The following is a 9,547-nucleotide window of genomic DNA, read 5'->3' on the forward strand; positions in this document are numbered from 1 at the left end:
ATACGGAATCTCCAACTTGAAGGGTGACTCTTTTCCTTTTAAGGCTATTGGGTGGCTCTACTTTGTCTTTTGAAGGCAATAAAGATTTCTTTTCACACAAATTGGCACATATTCCTCAAATTTGAATTGTGCCATCTTAACTTCTATATTTTTTTCTTTGTGAAGAGAAGTTGGCTTAGTGGTGAAGGCAAGGGGCTTAAGCATGCCTGTTATGAAAAACTTTTATACTTTATTTTAAAGAGCTTTAAGAAATGTCCAACTCTTGACGCTTTCGTGTCGAGTAATGTTGAGCTCAAACCTTGCACTAGGCATCTTCATTCATTATTGTCATGTTAGCTTTGAGGATATGCCCATTGTACCTTGCTATTGTGTGTAGAGAGGCAGATTTGGATAGTCTTGGGATTCAAATTAGCATTACTTGTATCTCGCCTAGGACCATGAGCGCACTGAGAGAGAGAGAGAGAGAGATTTTTTGAATAGGGCTTGCCGAAAAAAAAAATCCTAAGCACACTAAGAACTTTCGGTTTTAGGTCAATTTTTTGAAGAATTGCCGCTAAGAACTTGCAAAAAAAAATCTAGCCGGAATTTTGCAATTACCCTAGTTTTTTGTGAATACTAGTCTTTAATTGCCCAAGATGGAAAGTCATGATGTGCATAGAAAAGTTGGATGCTCAATACATCCACGATCACTCTCTCACTACCCTGACGACATGTTATGCACAGAGGAGAATTTGAAGAATTTACGATAAAAACTTGCAAAATTTTACCGATTCCAGCTGCAATTTTGCCATTTTAGCAAGTTAGAAATACACTAAACCCTATTTTTTTGCGAACACTAGAAATAAATAAGTGTACAATAAAAAGTCTTTTGATTTTTAGGTTGAATTTTGAATAATTTCCGATGTTTATAGTAAACCTTATAAAATTTTTCTTCAATGCAAGCTTGGAATCTAGCAAAGATTTTGCAAATTTAGCTAGTTAAAAATACACTAAACCCCGACTTTTTGTGAATATTGGTCTCAATGGAAGGGCATCATGGATGTAGAAAAGTTGGATGCTCAATACATCCACGATCACTCCCGCCACCCCGAGGGCATGCTATGCAAAGAGAGGAGGGGTGCACCTATCAAAAATTTGTTCCACCCTCACGTGAGGTATTTGCACCTGTGAGAGAGAGAGAGAGAGAGAGAGAGAGAGAGAGAGAGAGAGAGAGAGAGAGAGAGAGAGAGTTTTGACAACTTGGCAACCCTCCAAAAGCAATTACATCATGTTTTAGGGAAGAAGGGAGTCAGAAGTTCTACGACGAGAAATGTTGTATCTACCTATAACATTTTTCCTAATTGAAGTAATTTAACAAATAAGTGCACATTAAAAATCTTCTTAATTTTAGGTCAAAATTGGAAGAATTCTTGGTAATTACACTAATACTTGTAAAATTTTGCTAGTCTTTTTCAATACAAGCTTGGAATCTGGCCAAGATTTTGCAATTTTAGTCGATTAAAAATATACTAAACCGTGGTTTTTTTGTGAATACTAGTCTAGCCCCAAAATGGAAGGGCGTGATGGACGTAGAAAAGTTAGATGCTATGTTCATCCATGGTCACTCTCTCACCATCCCGAGGACATGTTATGCAAAGAGAGGAGAGGGGTGCACCTACCATGAAGCTGTTCCACCCTCACGTGGGGTACTTGCACGTGAGAGTTAGAGGGGGGGGGGGGGGGGTTCTTTGGAAACCTCATAGCCCTCCAAAAGCAACCACATGCCATTTCAGGGGAAAAGAGAAGTGGGAGTTTTACATTGAGAGATTATTTTCTACCTATAACACTCACTACTCTTGCTTTCGACACTGCACAAAATAAAAGAGTGAAGCCAAAGACGAAGTGTCAGAGAGTCTGGATTACAAGTCAAGAAAATAAACTCCAAAAGAGGGTGAAACTGCTGTGGTGAATTGAGATGGTTACACTACTGTCTATTATGGTTGTATTTTTTAGGACCGAAACAAAGCAAAGAATGGTTCATTAGAGGGAAATGATAAGTGTTATTTGAGAATTTTGCTTTGGACTCGTGAACTTAGGTGGTGTGCTCAAAATTATATCACCACCAGAATTTGAATATCTTGATAATAATTTCAACAAGAAAGGCTCAAAGCCTACAACTTTCTCGGAGCAAAGGGCTCTTGCATTTGTGTCGTTGAACCAAAATCTAGTTCATAAGACATTGCTTGTTAACCGTTGAAGGTTTCTTCCACATAGAGGCATCAATTGCTTTGAAGGATTGTCTATCTTGAAGATTTTTTCCATAGAGGCACCAAGGCCATGCAACTGAGCATACCTTGAGTGAAGAAGATATCTTTTCATTGCTCAACAAGGATCAACTATCAAAATTGTATTTACATGTACATTTTTGTAGAGACAGTTCATATGACATGCTTTTAATTACAATTCCATAAGTTTTAGAGAGAGAGAGAGAGAGAGAGAGAGATCTAATTGATGAGTCTTCTATTCAAGACGTGAGAGGGGCAAAATAAAAATAATCGAGAGAGAGAGAGAGAGAGAGAGAGAGAGAGAGAGAGAGAGAGGAATAAGAGAAGTTTTAACATCGTTGGAGGCAATCCAAAGCGGCACCAAAGATCTACCCAACGAGAAATCTCTCTCTCTCTCTCTCTCTCTCTCTCTCTCTCTCTCTCTCTCTCAGAATACGAGATTTCATGAGAGAGAGAGAGAGAGAGAGAGAGAGAGAGAGAGAGAGAGGTTCTAACATTGTAGGAACAATCTCAAGCAAAATCTTGAACTCAAGGCCTATTATTTCAAGAAGGAATTGGGATAACCAATTAGAAAGGTTATCCTAGTGGCATAATTCCAAGATAAGGATACAAAGAGGTCAGAGCCACAATCTTCCCTCAAGAGTTATAGCAACTACACAACCAAAAAGAAGTGCTCAAAGTAGCAAAGTCACTCCAACTCAACAAGTATTCAGATTGATGCCATGGGGGACCGCGGACCTCAAGAAAGCACATGAGCTCATGAATACAATTTTATACAACAAAGAGGCCACCTTCACTAACAAGGATGGAGCCCAAGTTTTGGTAAGATTACAATTGAAACCATTATGGAAGCACTATACACTCTTGCAGGAAGCCACAACTTGCTCACAAAGACCACGAAGACTGACAATGATAGAGCATTTGTTAGATTGAAGGGACAGGATTTCACTTACAAAAAATTATCGACAGAGATAGCATTAAGCCTTATAACATTTTCAGATCTCCAAGCCACCTAGATACACTTAGCCGCTCATACATAGTAGTGGTCATGGCCTCGGGCTCTCAGAGCATAGAGTGGTCCGTTGCGATTTTGGAAGCTATCAACTTGATCGCATCATTGAAGGAGGTAACTTGAAGGGGAGAAAAAAATACTAGTCTTACATGAATATAGGACCTATGCTTACCAAAATAACCTATCAAGCACTAGAGATTATAGTCAAGATCGCACCAGCCTTGATGTAGCTAGAGCTCATACGAAAGATCAAGCATCATACTACCGAGGTAGTGAACACCACCCCTATCGAGAACTTAACCCAAGGATCCAGATCACAAGCTTCAGCAGATGACAACAATGAACCTACCTCTGAGGAAGAGTCCGATGAAGGGCGTGTGGACAACATACCCTCAAAATATCTAGAGAGCTCAAATGAGGGCACCAAGTCAATGGGTGAAGAGAAGTAGCCTAAGGAGCAACAGCTACATGCACATGGAAGCCATGCAACAAATGGAAGTTACTATAAAAAAAAGCTAGAAAGAGAAAAGCTCTCGTGCCGCAGAAGAAGTTTGAGAAGAAAAGGTACAGGACTCTCGCACCAGACAAGTGACTTCCATTGATATCAAAATAATATGTACAATATGTTAGTTGTAGGCAAAAAATTGATACAAACTACAAACAATATTGGAAATAGAGTAGGGCTCTAGCTAGGGAGTAGGTTTTAGCTTGTGGAAGTAGATGCACAATCCCTTCTAGCACTTCCTGGCATAAAAATTTCTTTTCAATCCCTGTTGAGGCCTACAAGCCATATTATAAAAAAGGAAAAGTAAAACTATGACTGACAGAAGCAACGAATGGCAGAAACAAATAAATAATTATATATACATCTTTTTTTCATCTATCTCAAAAGCAAATGTTGCAAGCAAATCTATCAATTTATTGTGTAGATCCTACTTCATGTGGTGCAATGTGCACATGAATCTTATCTTCAAGGTGGACATGTGCTCACTATTCATCTGCACATCAATGTCTTGGATGGGGTTTTTGTGATAATCATCCATGTTTTGACCAATTCATCAATAAAGACTTGGGTATGGATCATGTATTTATTGCTAATGGAGCCACAATGCACTTTGGAAATGACTCCATCCATTGTTTTTTGAGCTCAGCATTCATCCACAATTTCTAATACATCTTTTGTGTTTAAGCACGTACCTGACATCATTGTTATAAACACTTTCAAATCTACCTTTTTCAAAAAAAAAAATCAACAAATACAATGATGTGTATAAAAATTGAAACTTTCCTCTATTTGCTTGGAATGTTAGCCGTTAAACATTTCTAGATTTTATTAGAGATCTTGTGCTTGTAGATTTCATTGTTGTTGAGCTCAGTAGTAGCCACTCTCCACTCCTAAAATCAAGCAAAGCAACCTTGGAGACAATACCCCAAGCCTTCATGGATTTTGGGAGAATTGTAAAAGAATACTGCCTTCTCTACCAAAGACTCATGATTTCTTCCTTTGTAAAGCCTCTCCCCAATGGAGCCATGCTAGACATCCAAAATGTCAATGAAACACTCCACCAACTACTACCATTCCTAGGGATAGAGCTCTATAGAAAGCATAGTAGCACAAAATAAGCACAAAAATAATGACAACCATAGGAGCAGAGTACCATAAACACGCCAAAGCAAAGTGGGAATAACAATCAATAATCTAATGTGAATATATGAACCACTACCTCTGCACACTTTGCTCTATGCGCAGAGGAAGATTGAAGCTCTTGAGACGGAGGTAAAGCTCCTTGTGCATGTGAATACACTACACTAAAACTTCCTTACTGTCTTCTTGGCCTTTAGAAAGCTTGAAATCTTTTACTCTTCCTTTCCAACATGACAAGAACTAAAAAAAATTTAGGATGCTTTTCTTCTCTTGCTCCACAACATTATAATCTAGCTACCCTTGGTTATGGATATTGGGATCCACTGATTGTTCCATATGTGGGGATGGTTTCAATAAATTTTTTAGGGTGTTTAGATCGTGCAATGAAGATGGAAGCTTCATGCACCAAATTATGCTTAAAAGACACACCTATATCCCTAGCCTCAGTCCCAAGACCTCACACGCCTTCAAAAATGGTGAGAGCTAGCAGGGAATGAGGATAGATTGAGAGGAAGAAGATGTATCTTACGAGAAAGAAGTATTCTCCTCACATAATCACTCTAATAGCATATCTTAGCTTAGTAATTAGCATGGTAGAAGATGAGCTTGCCATTGAAGCTTGGCTCTTGGTTGGATTTGGATTCCATAGCCAAGAGTTGTTGGTGTATGCCTCTACTTCTCAATGCTTGGAGAAGGAGATGGAGTTCTTGCTCAACATGTAACTTGTGTGTGTGTGTGTGTGTGTGTGTGTGTGTGTAGCAATGTGTGTGAGACTAAAAATGCCAAGCTTTCTCTCTCTTGGTCGACCCCTCTTGTTTTTTGCTCATGATGGCCTCTCATTGGCTCTTTCAAAGCTTAGCCAATCACAAATTAGAAGCATAATTGATAGAATTGTGACATGTGTTCCCCTTTCCCCTTTTATGAGAGCTTTAGGTAATCAAATAATTCATCTAAACTCTTATTGGTTATTGGACCTTTTTGTCTTTTGGCCAATAGGAATGAGGCAAGCCATTGGGCTGTTGGATGCTCATTGGAACCCTTGGTAGAATGTCCAAAAGTCTTCTAGGGAGCTTAATTTCTATTGGTTCTTTTATCAAGCATTTTTCAATTGATTAGACTAGATTTATTTTAGCCTAATTCTCATTGGTCCACCTCTATGGCCATCCAATAGGATTTGAGGGGAGATTGGGAGCAATTGGGCTAGAAGCGTGACATATGTCCAGTATTTTCTTTGTGTAGAGAGGGATCTTTGGAGTATGTGTGTGTGTGTGTTTCTCTCTCATCCCCTACAATAAGGGCTCGCCCCCTCCTTCCTAGGGATGTGGGAAGACTTTTTAGTCTTCGCCATGACCATCCATTATTTCCCCTACTTTGGCCTTTGGACAATACAATTAAAATTAGAAACTTTAACCTATGGAAGTCTTAATGGGGTTGAACCTTAGGTCTTTTAAGCCCCATTGAAGCACATTGCTCATTTGCAAACTGTCCCCCTTTGGATCCCTATTTTCCCTTCTTTGGATCCCTGACAGAGACCGGTCTAGCAGTCTTACCAATATTCTAGCTTTTACTCCCTTGGTACGTCCCCATATTAAATGATCAGTTTAACATAAGAAAATCATTTGGGAGTATTATATATTAGTTTTTATGACATTACCTCTCTCTTGAAATCATAATCGTCCTCAACTATGAGGTAGAGAAGATAAATCCTAGTCATTAGTCTGTTTGCTAGCGGGTAGAGGATCCCTATTTTACACTACGACACCGTTCCAGAATGGATGACTAGTCCATTTGGTGCTTGAGAGCCTTAGCTGCCGCAAGCATGTCTGCACATTAGTTCGTATCAATCTTCCATAGGAAAGGGACAAGCTCTACTTGGTGTTTGAGAGACGTAGTCTCTACAAACATGATCCTAAGCATGCATATTTATTAACATTTGTGCACAATAAAGAAAAAGAGTCTTATAAGACAAAAAATTTGTTCATTTAAACATATTTACATTTGCTTACTCTAGGGAATCGTTGTAAGCATTGAAAAGGTTTAGGTTATCCTTTAATTGTATGCCTAACATCCATCTAGCTTCTTCAAAAGGATAATTTTAAAACTTGATAAGGTATCGTCGGATAGTCTTACCACCTCGTAATACTTTGTCTTCGTGTCGGAGAATGGACTCGGGCTGCAGCACCTCTTCTTGGTCCTCGATCTTCGGTGGGTCTTCAATGGTTTCTTCTTGAGGTGGCTGTCCTTTGTAAGGATTTAGTAGGCTCACGTGGAAAGCATTGTGCATGAACCAATGGTTGGGCAACTTGAGTTGATAGGTCATCTCATTGATTAGCCTAAGAATTTGAAAGGGACCATAGTACCTTTTTGCTAACTTAGCATATTACTTTTGGTGTCATGTAGGATTCTTGCCCATTGTGTGCCTTAATTGAGCCTTGGGAAACTTAAGCAAGACCCAAACATTTTATTTAAAGGTTAGGGCTCTTCTATGCTTATCAGATGGATATAGCATCCTTAATCTTTTGGAAAGATTCTTGCAGGTCTCGGCTATATTCTTCTATAGTGAAGATCTTCCCATGTACCTTGAGTAGTAGGGGACTTTTTTATCTTCCCTCTATCACCTCAAAAGGTGCTTTTTCCGTGGAAGTATGTATTGTGTTATTGTAAGCATACTCCACTAAGGGTAAGTACTTCTCCCATTGGGACTTTTGATCTACTTCTGTGACATAAGCTTTTAGTGGATCAAGAATTGTTCGGTTAGCTATTTCACTTTGGCTATCCGTTTGGGGACGATAGGCCAAAGAGAAGTTTAGCCTTGTACCTAAATTCTCAAAAAGACCCTTCCAAAAGTTACTGGTTATTCTAGGATATCTATTCGACACTATAGACATTGGCAAGCCATGGTATTTGAAGATTTGTGATATAAAGAGGGTTGCCATTTGATGGGCCTTGATAGTCTTTTTGACAAGTGTGAAATGTGCTTGTTTGCGAAACCTGACTACTATTGTCCATATCCCCGTATTCCCATGGATAGACTTGGGCAATCCATGGATTTGCTCTCCCATGGTGAATTAGGGATTGGCAACGGTTGAAGCAGTCCAGGTCACTTCCCTTCGTCTTTCGGCATACCACACATTTTGAAACATACTCTTGTATGGTTGCTTTCATGGCAGGCCAATAGAAATATGTTTATATCCCTTTTAGGGTAGACTGAATCCCTCTATGCCCCTCATAAAGAGGGCATGAGATTCATACATTACTTTCTCACGCAGTGAGTTAGTAACATATAATCTATTGCCATAGAGAAGATAACCATCTTGTAGGGTAAATGGTTCTTCCTTCTTCCCTAGTGCAAGGGCTGAAATCACATCTCTAAAATAAAGATCGATAGTTTACTCATCTATCATAGAGGATAGATCATTGTGAGTTGCTATGGATACCGCATTCACTTTCGGTCGTCTTGAGAGTGCATCGGCCACTTGATTATGCTTGCCAGCAATGTGAGCAATATGAAAATGAAAATGCAAAAGGAAATTTGTCCACCTCATTTGTTTGTCAAAGAGCTTGGTCTGCGTCGTGAAGTACTTAAGGCTTTGGATTTTCATATATGCCTAGATTTTGCTCAATAGGGTCCGAGCCTTTGACTTTCATAGGCTATGACGTGCCCTTCTTGGAGCAAAACAGCTCCAAGGCAATCACCACAAGCATCGCATTGGACCTCAAATGGCTTTAAGAGATCCGGCAGTGTAAGCACAGGTTGAGAGATAAGCTTCTCTTTAAGATTTTCGAAAGCATTGTTCTCTTTGGTGGACCATAGATACATAACATTTTTCTTTGTTAGGTCATGTAATGGTCCCGCGATTTGTGAGAACTTTTGTATGAAGCATCTATAGTATGCACACATACCAAGCTTCTTAATTCATGCAGATTCCTTGGATTAGGCCATCCTTTTATTACCTCTAACTTTGATGGATCCATTTGGATGCCATCTTGAGAGATAATGTGACCTAAATACTGAATCTCTCATAAGAAAAAATCACTTTTCTTTCAATTTTTATGTAAAGCTTATTCTCTCGTAAAACTTGAAATATTACCTGGAGGTGTTGTTTGTGTTCGTCTAATGAATAAGAGTAGATGATTATATCATCAAAGAACACTCCAGTAAAGCTTTGGTGAGGCTTGAATAGCTTCTCCATCAGACGCTTAAATGTGGTTGGGGCATTAGTCAATCCAAAAGGCATGACAGTGTACTCGTAAAGACCAAATGTAGTTCGGAATGTGGTCTTTACAATGTCTTGATCAACTATCCTTATTTTATGGTAGCCACTTTTTAGGTCAATCCTATTGAAGTAGGTTGAACCCTGTAGCTTATCAAATAGGTCTTCTACCCGTGGAACGGGAAACCTATTGTTGATAGTGATCCTATTTAGTGCTCTATAGTTGACACACATACGATATGTGCCATCTTTCTTTTGCATTAATAACACTGGTGAACAAAATGGAGATGAGCTAGGCCTAACCATGCCTTTCTCAACTAACTCATGCACACTGCATAATCTCCTCTTGTTGAGCTTGAGAAACTCTATAAGGAGGTTTATAGGCGGTGAGCTTCTTGGAAGAAGCTCAATT

This window comes from Adiantum capillus-veneris, chromosome 26 (assembly GCF_014529385.1).
Source record: "Adiantum capillus-veneris isolate H3 chromosome 26, ASM1452938v2, whole genome shotgun sequence".
NCBI lineage: Eukaryota > Viridiplantae > Streptophyta > Polypodiopsida > Polypodiales > Pteridaceae > Adiantum > Adiantum capillus-veneris.